The 17,933-nt window shown below is 34.2% G+C and overlaps 1 protein-coding gene across 1 annotated transcript in view; it reads left to right on the top strand.

Moving 5' to 3' along the window:
- Window positions 1-17,933, top strand: part of LOC148951783 (uncharacterized) — a 155,760-nt gene that overhangs the window by 136,351 nt on the left and 1,476 nt on the right. The gene's annotated exons all lie outside the window — the stretch shown is intronic.

The following is a 17,933-nucleotide window of genomic DNA, read 5'->3' as shown; positions in this document are numbered from 1 at the left end:
AGATAAAACTCTAAACTCTTAACTATTACTAAACTAAACCTCAACACTAACTAAAACTCTAAGCTAAGACTCTAAGCTAAAACTCTAAACTCTTAACTATTACTAAACTACAACTTTAACAAAAACTCTAAGCTAAAACTCTAAAATCTTAACTATTACTAAACTAAACTAGAACTTCGACAAAAACTATGCTAAGACTCTAAGCTAAAAACTCTAAACTCTTAACTAAAACTAAACTAAACTACATCTCTAACAAAAACTCTAAGCTAAGAATCTAAGCTAAAATTCTAAACTCATAACTAAAACTAAACTAAACTAGAACTCTTAACTAAATGTCTAAGCTATGACTCTAAGGTAAAACACCAAACTCTTAACTAAAACTAAACTAAACTAGAACTCTAACAAAAACTCTAAGCTAGGACTCTAAGCTAAAAACTCCGAACTCTTAACTAAAACTAAACTAAACTAAAACTCTAAGCTAAGTCTCTAAGGTAAAACTCCAAACTCTTAACTATATCTAAACTAAACTAGAACTCTAACAAAAACACTAAGCTAAGATTCTAAGCTAAAATTCTAAACTCCTAGCTATTACTAAACTAAACTTCAACTCTAACAAAAACTATAAGCTAAGACTCTAAGCTAAAATTCCAAAATATTAACTAAAACTAAACTAAACTAGAACTTCAACAAAAACTCTAAGCTAAGACTCTAAGCTAAAAAATCTAAAATCTTAAATAAAATTAAAATAAACTAGAAATCTAACAAAAAATCTAAGCCAATACTATAATCTAAAAAACTCTAAACTCTTAACTAAAACTAAACTAAACTAGAACTCTAACTAAAACTCTAAACTAAGACTCGAAGGTAAAACACCAAATTCTTAACTAAAACTAAACTAAACTAGAACTCTAACAAAAACTCTAAGCTAAAACTCTAATCTAAAAAACTATTAACTATTAACTAAAACTAAACTAGACTAAAACTCTAAGCTAAGTCTCTAACTTAAAACTCCAAAAACTTAACTATATGTAAACTAAACTAGAACTCAAAACTAAAATAAACTATAACTCTAACAAAAACTCTAAGCTAATACTCTAATCAAAAACTATAAACTATTAACTAAAACTAAACTAAACTAGAGCTCTAACAAAAACTCTAAGATAAGACTCTAAGCTAAAAAAAACTCTAAACTTTTAACTAAAACTAAACCAAACTAAAACCTTAAGCTAAGACTCTAAGCTAAAAACTCTAAACTCTTAACTAAAAGTAAACTAAACTAGAACTCTAACTGAAACTCAAAGGTAAAACATCAAATTCTTAACTAAAATTAAACTAAACTTCAACTCTAACAAAAACTCTAAGCTAAGACTCTAAGCTAAAACTCGAAACTCTTAACTGAAACTTAACCAAACTACAACTTTAAGTAAAATTATAAGCTATGACTCTAAGCTAAAACTCTAAACTCTTAACTAAAACTAAACTAAACTAGAACTCTAACAAAAACTCTAAGCTAAGACTCTAAGCAAAAAAAAACCTCTAAACTTTTAACTAAAACTAAACCAAACTAAAACTTTAAGCTAAGACTCTAAGCTAAAACTCTAAACTCTTAACTAAAACTAAACTAAACTAGTACACTAACAAAAACTCTAAGCTAAGAGTCTAAGCTAAAACTCTAAACTAAAACTAAACTAAACTAAAACTCTAAGCTATGTCTCTAAGGTAAAACTTCAAACTCTTACCTATAACTAAGTTGTGTGTGAAAAGGATGGGTACTTCAATTTGTAAAATGGGTTTAGGACGGTCACTAAGAAAAGGAACTTGTTCTGAAATGCCTTTTGAAAAGTATTGCTTTATGTTGTGCATTCAAAAAGCTGTAAAGTAAAGATGTGGGTGAAACGGATGGGTACTTCAACTTGTAAAATGGGTTTAGGATGGACATTAAGAAAAGAACTTGTTGTGAAATGTCATTTTAAAAGTATTTTTGGTGTTGGAGCATTCAAAAAGCTGTAAAGTAAAGTTGTTGGTGTAAAGGATGGGTACTTCAATTTGTAAAATGGGTTTAGGAGGGACATTAAGAAAAGATCTTGTTCTGAAATGCCATTGAAAAGTATTGCTTGGTGTTGGAGCATTCAAAAATCAGTATAGTAAAGTTGTGGGTGAAAGGAATGGGTACTTCAACTTGTAAAATGGGTTTAGGATGGACATTAAGAAAATAACTTGTTCTGAAAAGATATAATAAAGCCATAAAAAAGTATTAAAAAATGGGGATGGGGCTCTTTGGGGACCCGGGAGGGCGTTTGGGGATCCGGGGGCCCTTGAGGGCTGGGTGGCCCTTTGGGAGCCCTGTGGACCTTTGGGGACTGGGGGAGGGCCTTTGGGTCCGGGGGCGGGTGTTGGGGGGTCCGGGGGCCCTTTGGGGCTGGGTGACCCTTTGGGAGCCCTGGGAACCTTTGGGGACTGGGGGAGGGCCTTCTGGATTGGGGTATGGGGATTGGAACCCTTTGGATCGGGGTAGGGAGATCGGGGCCCTTTGGGGTTGAGGTAGGGGACCTCACAACACTGTTAAAATACAACTTGTGTATTATAACGACCACACTCAAAACTTCTTCTAAAATCATCTTTTAAATCATCTTTTAAAATGTCTCTAACTGTTTCGCCGAAATAATTCCATAAGCTGTCTAAAACCGTTTCGCCCAAATAATCCCCTAAAAGTAATTTCTGCGTGTTCCTTTTGTTTTTTGGCATCTCTGTGCTTTCGCATTTCAAATTTCTAGGAAACCCTTTCCTACGTTAATCTCTTCATCTCATAAATTTTCCTAGCTAAACTATTAAGGTTTCGTTAGAATATCAATTTATCTCTCCGACTTAAAGCTCAGTGAAGCCGTATTCAAAAATAGAATTTCTATCTCTTTAGACTCCCGCATAATTCCAAGATATCAAGTGATGTCATTTATAATTCCTGACACTAAAGATCAATGAAGCCCTATTTAAAAATAGAATATTAATTTTTCTCTCTGACCTAAAGCACGTTTACCCTTCAGACCTAAGATTAAAGAAGCCATAATGTTTCTTAATTCCCCCTTTCGTGAATCAATAATTTCCCCGCCGATTATGTAAATCAAGTTCTCAGGTTAGGTTCGCCTAAAGATCAAAGAAACCATAATGTTTCTTAATTCCCCCTTCGTGAATAAATAATTTCCCCGCCGATTATGTAAATCAAGTTCTCAGGTTAGGTTCGCCTAAAGATCAAAGAAACCATAATGTTTCTTAATTCCCCCTTCGTGAATCAATAATTTCCCCGTTGATTATGTAAATCAAGTTCTCAGATTAGGTTAGCCAAACAATCTCATAACATTCGCGTCGAGCATGTCCATTCTCACTGACAACGAACAGACATAAAACAGGAACATATATTGCTGTTGACATGCATAAATGTGAGAAAGTTCCTGTTTTTCCATTCTCACTGACAAAAACCATAAAAACAGACATAAACGTGAGAAAGTTCCTGTTATTCAAATTATCACTGACAAAAACCATAAATCATCCATAACCATCCATGAAAAACATCAAATAAATCGACCAACACACATAACCATCCATGAAAACAGACATAAATATGACAAAATTCCTGTTTTTCAAATTCTCACTGACAATGAACAGACATAAAAACATGCATAAATTATGTAAAAAAGTTGTAGGTGGCAGCAGGGTGTTCTCGTCGCGCTGGTACCCCCCTTTCTACTATCCTTAAAGACCTAATTTCCAGAACTTTAAACTACGTTGAACAAAATGGCTATCTCAAAATGTAGATTGGATGTGTTTGGGGAAAAGGTGGGCTATATAAAGTAGAAAAGGAGTTTGGGGAAAAAGGAGGGTTGTGGGGGATTGTCCTCCTCAAAAACATATTTTCTATCTGAAAATCAACTACGCTGAAAAAAATGGCTATTTCAAAATTTTGATTGGATTGGTTTGGGGGAATGATGGGCGGGGGGGGGGCTAGTTGCCCTCCAATTGCTTTTTTTACTATTAAAAAGGGCACTTGCCCTTTGAATTTCCAATCGAATGAACCTTTCTTGAAGTTTCTACGACAGCGCCTTCTATAAAAACCTTATATGCCCCCAGGGCATAACTTAAAACCCTTGCCCTCAGGATTGTAGGGGAGGGTCCTCCTCAAAAATATATTTTCTATCTGGAAATCAATTACGCTGAACAAAATGATTTTCTCATAATTTAGAGTGGATGTATTTGGGGGAATGATGGAAGTGGGGGGGGGGCTAGTTGTCCTCCAATCACTTTTGACTATTAAAACAGGAACTAGCCCTTTAAATTTCCAATCGAATGAGCCTTTTTTTAAGTTTCTACGACAACACCTTCTATAAAAACCTTATATGCCCCCAGGGCATAACTTAGAACCCTTTCCCCGAGGGTTTTGGGGGAGTGTCCTCCTCAAAAACATATTTTCTATCTTGAAATCAACTACGCTGAACAAAATGGCTATCTAAAGATTTTGATTGGATGTGTTTGGGGAAATGATGGGCGTGGGGAAGGGGGCTAGTTGCCCTACAAATCCCTTTCGACTAGTAAAAAGGGCATTACCCTTTTTATATAACAATTAAATGAGCCTCTTTAGAAGTGTTTAAGACAATACTTTGTATTAAAAACTCATGTGTCCCCTGGGCATAACTTAAAACCCTTTCCCCGAGGATTTTGGGGGAGTGTCCTCCTCAAAAACATATTTTCTATCTGAAAATCTTCTACGCTGAATAAAATGGCTGTCTCAAAATTTGGATTGGACGTGTTTGGAGGATGATGGGCGTGGGGGGGGGGGGCTAGTTTTCCTCCAATCCCTTTCGACTATTAAAAAGGCCACTAGCCACTCCAATTTCCAATCGAATGAGCCCTTTTCGAAGTTTCTACGACAACTCCTTCGATACGAAGTGCCCGGGTATGAAGAACCCAAAAACAACACATTGTGCCCACATCGTTCTTAACTTAGGCAGCGCTAGCGCGCTGCCTATGATATGCAGATAATGCTGTTTGGTTTTTCAACATATCTCCTAAACATGCCTGAAAGTTTGGACTTAATATTCTATCCTGTTCTTAAGGATATTGCTGATTTACCCTTTGTATAATCTGCATGCCCAGATCCTTTGTGATATTAGTTTCACCAGTAGGAAAAGTTATTTGTAGCAGCAATATGTACCTAGTCCGTTTTTGTTATTTTAACATTCCCCCCCCCCCTATGATATCCCGAAAGTTACAACTTAATTCTCTAAGAATTTACTGAGAAATTGCTGACGCATCCTTTTGTAAGCCTTCATGCGCATGGTGTGTTTGGAGTAACAATGTGTCTAGGGATAATGGGTGTGTAAAACCCCCACGAATATGCAATGGCATGCTTATGCTTGAAAACTAAATGTTGCTTTAAAACTAAATCAAAAGGTACAGCTTGTGTGGTGGCCAATATGACACCTTAGCAATATATCGAGTAGGACTGGGGGTATTAATTTGAAACTTTTGGGGCTACTATTATTACTACTTCTGCTGTTAAGTTTAAATAAATCAAAAAAGTTCAAGTGTATCTAGTTTACTAAAGACCATATATAAAATATTTTGAAAACGATGCCTGTTTTTATTTTTCAGGCCACCTTGAAGAGGAAAAATTAAACTAGGCAATACTATTTGTGTTTGGATGAAGAATTTCAGAAAAAGTTTCTCCCATATACAAATAGCAAACCAAACTATGGATAACCATAGAAAAAATATATAAGTTTAAACATCAAAAATATTAATTTTTTTTCGATAAAAAAAACTTTGTTGATGAAAAACAAGCAGAAAGTAATTTTAAAAACTTTCTCCCCAAAATAAGTTTTTCAGTGAATATTAAAGACCTTCATTAAGCCAAAAATGAGAAGAAATAAAGTCAAATAATCCTCTCAGCACAGAACTACTGCAAATCACCATCAATAAATAAATGTACCCCAAAACGAAAAAAAAATACAATAAATCAAACAGTTCGTGGTAACGAACTGTAAGTAAGGAGCGACCCGGCTCAATGGTAACCGAAACTCTAAAAAACGGAATTTTGGTACCAATAGGTGTATCAAAAGAATCAAACTTTTATTCAGATTTCAAATATATAAGTTTTATCGAGTTTAATTAGACCCATCAAAAGTTATACATATGACACACCTGAGACAATTTTTCTGATTTTTGAAAAAAGAGGGTAAGACCCCTTAAGAGGTATAGAAACTTAGTGAAATTCACACAATCATATTCAGCGTATCAGATAACCCTACTACAGCGGTTTTAAGCTCCTATCTACAAAAATGTGGAATTTTGCATTTTTTCCCATAAGAAAGATCACGGATGCGTGTTCATTTGTTTTGTTTTTTTTCCAGGGGTAATCGTATTGACCAAGTGGTCCAAGAATATCGTAAGAGGGCTCATTGGAACGGAAATTGAAAGTTCTAGTGCCCTTTTTAAGTGACCAAAAAAAATAGAGGGCAACTAGGCCCCCTCCCACGCTCATTTTTTTCTCAAAGTCACCCAATTAAAATTTTGAGATAGCCACTTTGTTTAGCATAGTCGAAAATCTAATAAATATGTCTTTTAAGATGACTTAATCCCCCGCAGTTCCCAGGGGAAGGGCTGCAAGTTATGAACTTTGCCCATTGCTTACATATTGTATTGGTTATTGGGAAGTTAACAGACATTTTCAGGAAGAATTTTTTTTCTGGTGGGGGGGAGGGGGCTGGAGGAGGGGGTTACTCGGGAGAATCTTTCCGTGGAGGATGTTTCTTTGGGGTAAGGGACATTTCTATGAAGGGGGCGCCTGATTCCCAAGCATTATTTAAAAAACGATCAGAAATTAAATTAAAAAAAACAAGTACTTTCAACTGAAAGTAAGAAGCAACATTAGAACTTAAAATGAACAGAAATTATTACGTATATGAGGGGGTTCTCCCCCAAGTCAATACTTCGCTCTTTACGCTACAGTTTTTTTTTTAGTGCTTTCAAAAGAACTATCTATTCTAATTAAACGTCCTTTGTTTTTCTGTGTTTTTTTAATTAAATTTTTTTTGAAATTTTTACGCAAATATTGTTTTTTTTAATTCGGGTAGAAACCACTAACATACTTAATAAAATAAACTTAATAAAAAAAAAAAAAAACAATAAAAAAAAAACAAGCGATACGGCTCAATAGTAATCGAAACTTTTTGAAACGGAAATTTGATTTCAATAAATGTATCAAAAGAATGGGCTTATAATGCTGATTATAAATATATGAATTATATTAAGTTTAGTATTACTCATCAAAGGCTACGAGCCTCAGAAAACTCACCTGATTTTTTAAAGAGGGGGGAAACATCCCTTAAAGTGAAAAATTTTTAATGAAAATCACACCGTCAGATTCAGCGTATCAGAAAACCCTATAACATAGTTTTCAAGCTCATATCTGCAAAAATCTGCAACTTTGTAATTTTTGCCAGAAGAAAAATATACGAATATAGAAGTTCGTTACGTAAGTTAATTTGTAAATTACGTCAGAACCAAATTTAAAGACAGCCATTTAGCAAAATAAAAGTAAAATTTTTATGCAAATTTTGTTTACTTATTCAATGACGGCGAGCCAAAATAAAAGCTGCATTAGCTGAAAAACGATCAGAAATTAAATTAAAAAAAAAAGTTTTTTAAACTGAAAGTAAGGAACAACATTAAAACTTAAAACGAACAGAAATTATTCCGTATATGAAAGGGGCTGTCCCCTCCTCAACGCTGCGCTCTGTACGCTAAAGTTTGACTCTGTCTCAAAACTCTATTTTTTAAAACAATAGAAAACTTTAGCGTAAAGAGCGATGCGTTGAGGAGGGGACAACCCCTTTCATATACGGAATAATTTCTGTTTGTTTTAAGTTTTAATGTCGCTCCTTACTTTCAGTTTAAAAAACTTGTTTTTTTTATTTAATAGCCCAGTCAAGCTCACAACGAGTAAAAATTAACATAAGGCAGGCAGAAAGATTCCGTACCTTCTCAAGACCAGAACATAATTTGCAATTTATAAAAAAAAAATACATTGAAAGATCTGAAGTTGAACTGGCCAGCAATGACAAAAAAAAACAAAGAGAAAGAGAAATATTTACAGTACGTGGTAACGAACTGTAAGTAAGGAGCGAACCGAATCAATAGTAACCGAAGCTCTAAAAAACGGAATTTTGATACCAGTAGATACATCAAAAGAATTGGATTTTTATGCTGATTTCAAATGTATAAGTCATCAACTTTAGTCTAACCCATCAAAACTTACTAGCCTGAAAGAATTTGTCTTATTTTTGAAGAAAGGGAGAAACATCCCCTAAAAGTGATAGAATCTTAATGAAAATCAAACCATCAGATTCAGCGTAACAGAAAACTCTACTGTAGATGTTTCAAGCTCCTATCTGCTAAAATGTGGAATTTTGTATTTTTTGCCAGAAGAAAGATCACGGATACGTGTTTATTTGTTTGCTTTTTTCCCAGGGGTGATCGTATCGATCCGTTAGTCCTATAATGTCGTGAAAGGGTTCATAAGAACGGAAATAAAAGTTCTAGTGGCCTTTTTAAGTAACCAAAAAATGGGAGGGTAACTTGGCCCCCTCCCACGCTCATTTTTTTCTCAAAATCACCCAATCAAAATTTTGAGATAGCCATATTGTTCAGCATAGTCGAAAATTTAATAAATATGTCTTTGAGGATGACTTAGTCCCCCATAGTTCCCGGGGGAAGGGCAGCAAGTTATGATCTTTGCCCAATTTTTCCATATAGTATTGGTTATTGGGAAGTATACACACGTTTTCAGGCGGGATTTTTTCTAGGGGGCGGGGGGTTTTGGATGAAGGGGTTACGTGGGAGGATTGTCCATTGAGGATGTTTCCTTGGGGGAAGGGACATTTCTATGAAAGGGGCGCCGGACTTCCCAGCATTATTTAAAAAAAAAGATCAGAAATTAAATTAAAAAACAGGTTTTTTCGACTAAAAGCAAGGAGCGGAATGAAACTGAAACCCAACATAAATTATTACGTACTTGAGGGGGGGTTCACCCCATCGTCAAAACCTAGCACCTTATCCTAATATTTTTTTTAGTACTTTAAATACAGCCATCTACTCGAATTAAATGGTCTTTGTGATTCAGAGATTTGTGATTCGAACAGAATTCGAACTTTAGCGTAAAGAGCGAGGTATTGACTAGGGGGCGTACCCCCTGATATACGTAATAATTTCTGTTCGTTTTAAATTTTTTAGTATTGCTCCTTAATTTCAGTTGAAAAAAACTTTTTTTTCTTATTTAATGTCACACTGAAGAAACATGCAGGACTACGGCCAGTTGAAAGAAAAGATAAAACTAAAGGCGATCTGTCCTCGTTTCACCTGTATGAAACGAGGCATCTTCAACACTTTTATTTATTGGTTTTGGATTTTATTGGTTTTGGAGTTATTTTAGTTTTTATCTTTGTTTTCTCAGCGTTAAAGACACCTCTTTTCATACAGGCGATCTGTCCGCGTCATATAAATTTTATCTTTTCCTTCTAATGGCTTAGTACCGTTTATTTCTTCGTCGTGAGATTTCTCTCTCTTTCTTTGTCGTGTTTTGACGAAATACATTTTAAGTGTTTTTTCTTTTTTACTTTAAAAAGTAAAAAATTATTAAAACTTTAAGGAATAAATATTAGTATATGTATTAAACTGACAATCCACGGTCACTTAATTTTTTTTTGTTTTTTTTTTAATCGGAAGTTATATTTTAGTCTTGAAAAGGTATATGGTTTGTCAGCCTAAATCGTGCTAATTTTTGCTTGTTTTGAGTTTTATTCGGTTATTTATTCAAATTTCTGCTCGTTTTGGGTTTCATTTATTCATTGATGGCGATTCGTGGTAGTTCTACGCTTGGAAAATTATTTGACTTTATTTCTGCTCATTTTGGTTTAAAGGAGAACTTTACTATTCTTTGAAAAAATCGTTTGGTGGAAAAAGCTCATAAGATTAATTAAAGAATAAATTAAACTAAAAATGAACAGAAATTAAATAAACAATCATAGCAAACAAACAATAGATACCATATAAATAAATAAACAAATTTTGAAACAAGTAAAACTTAAGTCAAACACGAAAATCAAGCTTAAAATGAAAAAAAAATATTTTACTTTAAAGAAAAAAATAAAACCCAAAACCAAGAGAAATTAAAGAAAGAGTCATGGCAAACAAACAAAGAGTTACTAATTTAAATGATTAAGTAAATCTTAAAACGAGTAAAACTTAAATTGAATATGCAAATCAAACTTAAAACGAGCAAAAATCACTACCAACAAGAGTTTGGCTACTGCTCCCTACCCTAACCTTAAAAGTAGAGAGACATTACGTCATTGGCACTAGAGACATTACGTCATTGGCACTTCACTGAAAACAATTTATATCACAAATACCTTCTTTTGTACTTATTACAAAATTGAAAATAAAATGAAAATTACAATGAAGTAAAATTTTCAACTGATCAGCGTTTACCAGTTAAATTAATTATATATCAATTATTCAGTTTAATTTTACTAGTTCTTTCCAAGATTGTTCGAGATACATTTAATTATCAGTAAAGAGCTAATGGCACAGTAGGCTTTATACTTTTACAGGCAGGGAAGGTGGCAGCAGCCAGACTCTTGTTTGTAATAATTTTTTGTTTTTGTTTTAAGCTCAATTTGCATGTTCAATTTAAATTTTACACGCTTTAAGGTTTTTTTTTTTCATTTATATGGTACCTATTGTATGTTTATTTGCTATGGTTGTTTGTTTAACTTCTATTCGTTTTGTGTTTCATTTATTTCTTAGTAGTAATTCCTCATAGTTTTGAGTTTGAATTGTTTTGATTTTTGTTTTCACTGATCTTATGTTTAATATTGCCTTTATTTTTTTTGGAGAAACTTATATTTGGATTTTTTTTTTTAATAATCCCCATTAACATTTCCTTGAAACTTCATCGATTTGCATGTTAAAACTTCATTCCCTTAGTCTTGTTAGCAGTAATAATACGAGTAGAATTACGAGTAGCTCGTCCATAGCATTAACATTGGTAACATGTACATTGTTCCTTTTGGGTAGTTCAACACCCCCCTCAACGTGCTCAGACAGTTTCAACTTAATAATCTAGGCTGCTCCTAAGATATTGGTAATATTTCCATTTAACAACCCACATACAAAGAAAGTGTTTTGATTTAGTTGAAACTCCCCCTTCATTCCCTGAAAATGTCAACTTAATAACATTAGCCCCAGTAGCTGCAGGAATCGTAGCAGCAATAGCAGAGTAGAAGTAGTATGCGCATAGAGGAACTATGCACATACTATACTAGACTGCTATACTTGAGTGACAGGGTCACTGCTACTACATCTTCCTCAGAATAACCCGAAAGTTTCAACTCAATGCTCTAAGTCGTTCCTGAGATATTGGTGATACGTCCTTTTGACAACCTGCATGTACATAATATGCAATTCAACATCCCATTGACAGTCCCTAAAATTTTCACTTGAATATCCTTGTCTTAAATAGTAGTAGCAGTTGTAATAACAGTAAAAATAGTTGGATTAGTGGTAGCCTAACAGAAGCAGTATTAGTAATAGCCTGCAAATTTATTAGCCTGCAAATTTTCCCTTATGGTTCGTTCAATATCTCCCACAACATGTCAGTTAAGTTTTACTCTTACCTGACAATACTCTAATCCAAGATTTTTCTTATAACCCATGTCCTGTTGACAACCTTCATACACATAGTTTGTTTCAAACAGTTCGTGGTAGCGAACTGTAAGTAAGAAGCAACCCGGCTCAATAGTAACCGAAACTCTAAAAAAAGAATTATGATACCTGTAGACACATCAAAAGAATTGTATTTTTATGCTGATCCCAAATATTTAAGTTTCATCAAGTTTAGTTTTACCCTTTAAAAGTTGCGAGCCTGAAAATATTTGCCTTATTTTCAGAAAAAGGGGAAAACTTTCTCTAAAACTGATAGAATCTTAATGAAAATCAAACCATCATGTTCAGCGTATCAGAAAACCCTACTGTGGAGGTTTCAAGCTCCTATCTGCAAAAATGTAGAAATTTGTATTTTTTGCCAGAAGAAAGATCACGGATGCGTGTTTATTTATTTATTTTTTTTCCAGGGGCGATCGTATCGATCCAGTGGTTATCAAATATCCCAGGAGGATTTATTTGAATGGAAATTAAAAGTTCTAGTGCCCTTTTTAAGTAACCAAAAAATTGGAGGGCAACTAGGCCCCCTCCCACGCTCATTTTTTCCCAAAGTCACCGGATAAAAATTTCGAGATAGCTATTTTGTTAATCATAGTCTAAAACCTAATAAATATGTCTTTGAGGATTACTTAATCCCCCACAGTCAACGGGGGAAGGGCTGCAAGCTATGAATTTTGCCCATTGTTTACATTTAGTATTTGTTATGTTATTTGGAAGTATGCTGACGTGTTCAAGAGGGATTTTTTCTTATTGGGAAGGATGTCGGAGGAGGGGTATACATAGGAGGATCTTTCCTTGGAGGATATTGTCATGGGGGAAGGGATATTTCAATGAGGGGGGTCCTGCATTTCTCAGCATTATTTAAAAAAACAATCAGAAATTATTTAAAAAAACAAGTTTTTTCATCTGAAAGTAAGGAGCAACATTAAAACTTAAAATGAACAGAAATTACTACATATATTAGGGGTTCTCCCCCTAGTCAATACCTCGCTCTTTACGCTAAAGTTTGTTTAGTACTTTCAAAAAAGCTATCTATTCTAATTAAACGGATTTTGTGATTCAGAGCTCATTCTTAAAGAATTGGAACAAAATTCGAACTTTAGCGTAAAGAGCACGGTATTGACTAGGGGATAACCCCTGATTTACGTAATAAAAATATACGAATATAGAAGTTCGTTACGTAAGGTATTTCGTAAGTTACGTCAGATCAAAATTCCGAGAAAGCCATTTAGCCAAAAAAAGTAAGATTAGTATGAAGATTTCATTTTAATTATTCATGTACGGCGAACCAAAATAAAAGCTGCATTAATTCAAAAACATTCAGAAATTAAATAAAAAGAACAAGTTTTTTAACTGAAAGTAAGGAGCGACATTAAAATTTAGAACGAACAGAAATTATTCCGTATATGAACGGGGCTGTCCCCTCCTCAACACTTTGGTCTTTAAGCTAAAGTTTTTTATTGTTTTAAAAAATAGACTTGTCAGAAAGAGTCAAACTTTAGCTAAAAGAGCAAGGCGTTGAGGAGGGGACAGCCCCTTTCATATACGGAATAATTTCAGTTCGTCTTAAGTTTTAATGTCGCTCCACACTTCCATATAAAAAAACCAGTTTTTTTTTTATTTTATTTATCTTAAGAATGACTAATATCACAAGAACAACTGAAGTTTTTAATTTGAACTTTCAGGGCTACTACTAATACTACTTCTGCTCTTACAATTTGCTCTTACTGTTGAATTAAATAAAAAAAACAAGTTTTTTAAACTGAAAGTAAGGAGCGACATTAAAACTTAAAACGAACAGAAATTATTCCGTATATGAAAGGGGTTGTCCCCTCCTCAACGCCTCGCTCTTTAAGCTAAATGTTTTTATTGTTTTTAAGAATAAAGTTGTGAGACAGAGTAAAACTTTGGCGTAAAGAGAGTGGCTTTGAGTTGGGGACCGCCCCTTTCATATACGGACTAGTTTCTGTTCGTTTTAAGTTTTAATGTCGCTCCTTACTTTCAGTTTAAAAAACTTGTTTTTTTTATTTAATTTCTGATCGTTTTTTAGTTAATGCAGCTTTTATTTGCATAAAAATTTTACTTTTCTTTTGCTAAATGGATGTCTTTACAAATTAACTTACGTAACTAACTTCTATATTCGTATATTTTTCTTCTGGCAAAAAATACAAAGTTGCAGATTTTTGTAGATATGAGCTTCAAACCTATGCAATAGGGTTTTCTGATACGCTGAATCTGACGGTGTGATTTTTATTAAAATTCTTTCACTTGTAGGGGGTGTTTCCCCCCTCTTTAAAAAATCGAGTAAATTTTCTCAGGCTCGTAGCCTTTGATGAGTAATACTAAACTTAATAAAATTTATATATTTAGGATCAGCATTATAAACACATTCTGTTGATACATTTATTGACATCAAAATTCCGTTTTTAAAAGTTTCGATTACTATTGAGCCGTATCGCTTCTTTTTTTATTGTTTTTTTTATTACGTATATGTTATAACGTATATGAAGGGGTTCTCCCCTTAGTCAATACCACGCTCTTTACGTTAAAAGTTAAAAAAAAATTTAATTCACAAACCCCTAAATCACAAAGGCCGTTTAATTAGAATAGATAGCTCTTTTGGAAGCACTAAAAAAAAACTGTAGCGTAAAGAGCGAGGTATTGACCTGGGGGAGAACCCCCTCACATACGTTATAATTTCTGTTCGTTTTAAGTTCTAATATTCCTTCTTACATTTCAGTTGAAAAAACTTGTTTTTTTTTATTTAATTTCTGATCGTTTTTTAAATAATGCTTGGAAATCCGGCACCCCTTCATAGAAATGTCCCTTACCCCAAAGAAACATCCTCCACGGAAATATTCTCCAGAGTAACCCCCTCCTTTAGCCCCCCCCCCTCCAGAAAAAATCCTTCCTGAAAATGGTTGTATACTTCCCAATAACCAATAAATAATGCTGGCAAGTCCAGCGCCCCCTTCATGGCAATTTCCCTTCCCCCATGAAAACTTCCTTCATGAACAGATCCTCCAACATAGTCACCGACCCACCCTTCCCTCCCACTACCAGAAAAAAACCGCCTGACAGCTTCTGTATACTTCCCAATAACCAATACTATATGTTAACATTGGGTAAAGTTCATAACTTTTAGCCCTCCCTCTGGGAACTTCGGGGGATTAAGTCATCCTAAACGACATATTTATCATATTTTGGACCATGCTGAACAAAATGGCCATCTCAAAATTTTGATAGGGTGACTTTGGGAAAAAAATAAGCGTGGGAGGGGGCCTAGTTGCCCTCCATTTTTTTTGGTCACTTAAAAAGGGCAGTAGAACTTTTAATTCCCGATCCAATGAGTCCTCTCACGATATTTTAGGACCACTGGGTCGATATGATCACCCCTGGGAAAAAAAAACAAAAAAACATAAAAACAAATAAACACGCATCCGTGATCTTTCTTCTGGTAAAAAATGTAAAATTCCACATTTTTGAAGATAGGAGCTTGAAACCTCTACAGTAGGGTTCTCTGATACGCTGAATCTAATGGTGTGATTTTCATTAAGGTTCTATAATTTTTAGGGGTCTTTCCCCCTTTTTTTGAAAATCAGCCAAATTTTCTCAGGCGCGTAACTTTTGATGGGTAGCACTAAACTTGATGAAATATATATATTTGAAATCAGCATTGAAATATGATTCTTTTGATATATCTATTGGTATCAAAAACCCGTTTTCTAGAGTTTCGGTTACCATTGAGCCGGGTCGCTCCTTACTTACAGTTCGTTACCACGAACTGTTTGACTAAATCAGAAGAGCGTACCTGAATTCAGTTTGTCAAAATAGTATTTGGCTATTTGTCTGCGTTACCCAATTATCTTCAGAGTCCAGTCGACATGGTCAGTCATAAAACTTTGGAAACCTTTTATTTGGGCTCTTCAATTGCCTTCTAATGACTTATAGAAACTCATAGACTATTTGAATTACCCTCATTCCATGACTATCTACCTTAGTTCTTCCACTAGGATGGGTGAATGATAGACTATCTAACAACAAGTGAAATGCCATAATTCTATACAATTCTGAAAAATGATTATGTCAGCTTTGCCTCTCGCTCGGACTATCTGTCTTGGCCTTTTCTCCAATTAGCTATTGCTCTTTACTTTTTAATTAAATAAAAAACACGTTTTTTTAACTGAAAGTAAAGAGTTTTTGAAAGGGACCCGTCCCTTTCATGTACGGAATAATTTTTGTTTGTTTTAAGTTTTAATGTCACTCCTTGCTTTCAGTTGAAAAAACTTTTTTTTTTATTTAATTTCTTAAAGTTTTTGGAATAATGCAGCTTTGATTTTGGCTCACCGTACATGAATAATCAAACTGAAATTTGGATATTAATTTTACGTTTTTTGGCTAAATGACTTTCTCGAAATTTTGTTCTGATGTAATTTACGAATTACCTTACATAACGAACTTCTATGTTCATATGTTTTAATTACGCATATTTGGGAGTTCTCCCCCCTAGCCAATACCTCATTCTTTACGCTACAGTTCGAATTTTTTCCAAATCAAAAACCCTTGAATCACAATGGCCGGTGAATTAGAATAGATAGCTCTTTTGAAAGTACTAAAAAGACTTTAGCGTAAAGAGCGAGGCATTGACTAGGGGGAAAACCCCCTCATACACGTAATAATTTCTGTTTGTTTTTGAGTTTTAATGCTGTTCCTTACTTTCAGTTGAAAAAATTTGGTTTTTATTTATTTAATTTCTGATCGTTTTTTAAATAAGGCTGGGAAATCCAGCGCTCCTTCATAGAAATCTCCTTTCCCCCAAGGAAAAATCCTCCATGGAAAGATCCTCCCCCGTAACCCCCTCCTCCGACCCCCTCCCCACCGGAAGAAAATCCCTTCTGAAATCGTCAGTATGCTTCCCAGGAACCAATACTATATGTAAACAATGGGCAAAGTTCATAAATTGTAGCCCTTCCCCTGAGAACTTTGGGGTATTAGGTTATCCTCAAAGACAGATTTATTAAATTTTTACTATGCTGAACAAAATGGCTATCTCAAAATTTTGATTAGATGACTTCGGTAGAAAAATGAGCGTGGGAGGGGGCCAAGTTGCCCTCCAGTTTTTTGTCACTTAAAAAGGGCACTAGAACTTTTTATGTCCATTTGAATGAGCCCTCTCACAATTTTCTATGACTACTGTATCGATACGATCACCCCTGGGGAAAAAAACACAAATAAACACGCATCTGCAATCTTTCGTCTGGCAAAAAATACAAAATTCCACATTTTTGCAGATAGAAGGTTGTACCTTCTATAGTATAGGGTTTTCTGATACGCTGAATCTGGTGGTGTAATTTTCATTGAAGTTCTATGACCTTTAGCAGTTGTTTCCCCCTTTTTTCGAAAACAAGGCAAATATTCTCAGGCGCGTAACTTCTGATGGGTAAGATTAAACTTGATGAAACTTATATATTTGAAATCAGCATAAAAATTTCATTCTTTTGATTATCTATTGGTATCAAAACTCCATTTTTTAGAGCTTCAGCTACTATCGAGCCGGTTCGCTCCTTACTTACAGTTACCACGAACTGTTTGATCACAGTCCACCAACTTAATTTTCAATCATATCAAAATAGAATTTGTGACTGATATTAAGTTTTATTTTTCAGAAAAACTTGAGGAGGTTTAAAACTAAACTAAACAATACTGTGTGTGTCCAGATTTTAAAAAGGGTGTGGGCTATTATAAATTGTTGGAAAAGTTTTTCCAACGTATAAATAGTAAACCAAACCATGGATTTATATAGAAAAAACAAAAAATATTTAAATATTCTTTTCTTTTCACATGCAAAAGACCATGACAAAAAACGAACAATAATTAATTTTCAAACTTTTTACATAAGATAAGTTTTTCAAAGAAAAATACAGACCTACGTTAAATCAAAAGTATTTGGAAATAAAATCAAAAAAATTTCTAAGGGTAAAGCTACGGTGCCACAAATCACCATCAATAGATAAATGAAACCCAAAGTAAACAGAAATTAAAATAAACAACATAATCAATTTCAAAAATAGCCAAAACGGAGACGAGCAGGGCTAACGCCTCCATGCCTCCTAAAGGACCCGAACACAAGTTGCACTTAACTGAAAACAAAACACATTTTA

This window comes from Artemia sp. Qi Xiang Cuo, chromosome 5 (genome assembly GCF_049724085.1).
Source record: "Artemia sp. Qi Xiang Cuo chromosome 5, ASM4972408v1, whole genome shotgun sequence".
In the NCBI taxonomy this organism is placed as follows: domain Eukaryota; kingdom Metazoa; phylum Arthropoda; class Branchiopoda; order Anostraca; family Artemiidae; genus Artemia; species Artemia sp. Qi Xiang Cuo.
This window is presented reverse-complemented; position numbering and strand designations above follow the sequence as displayed.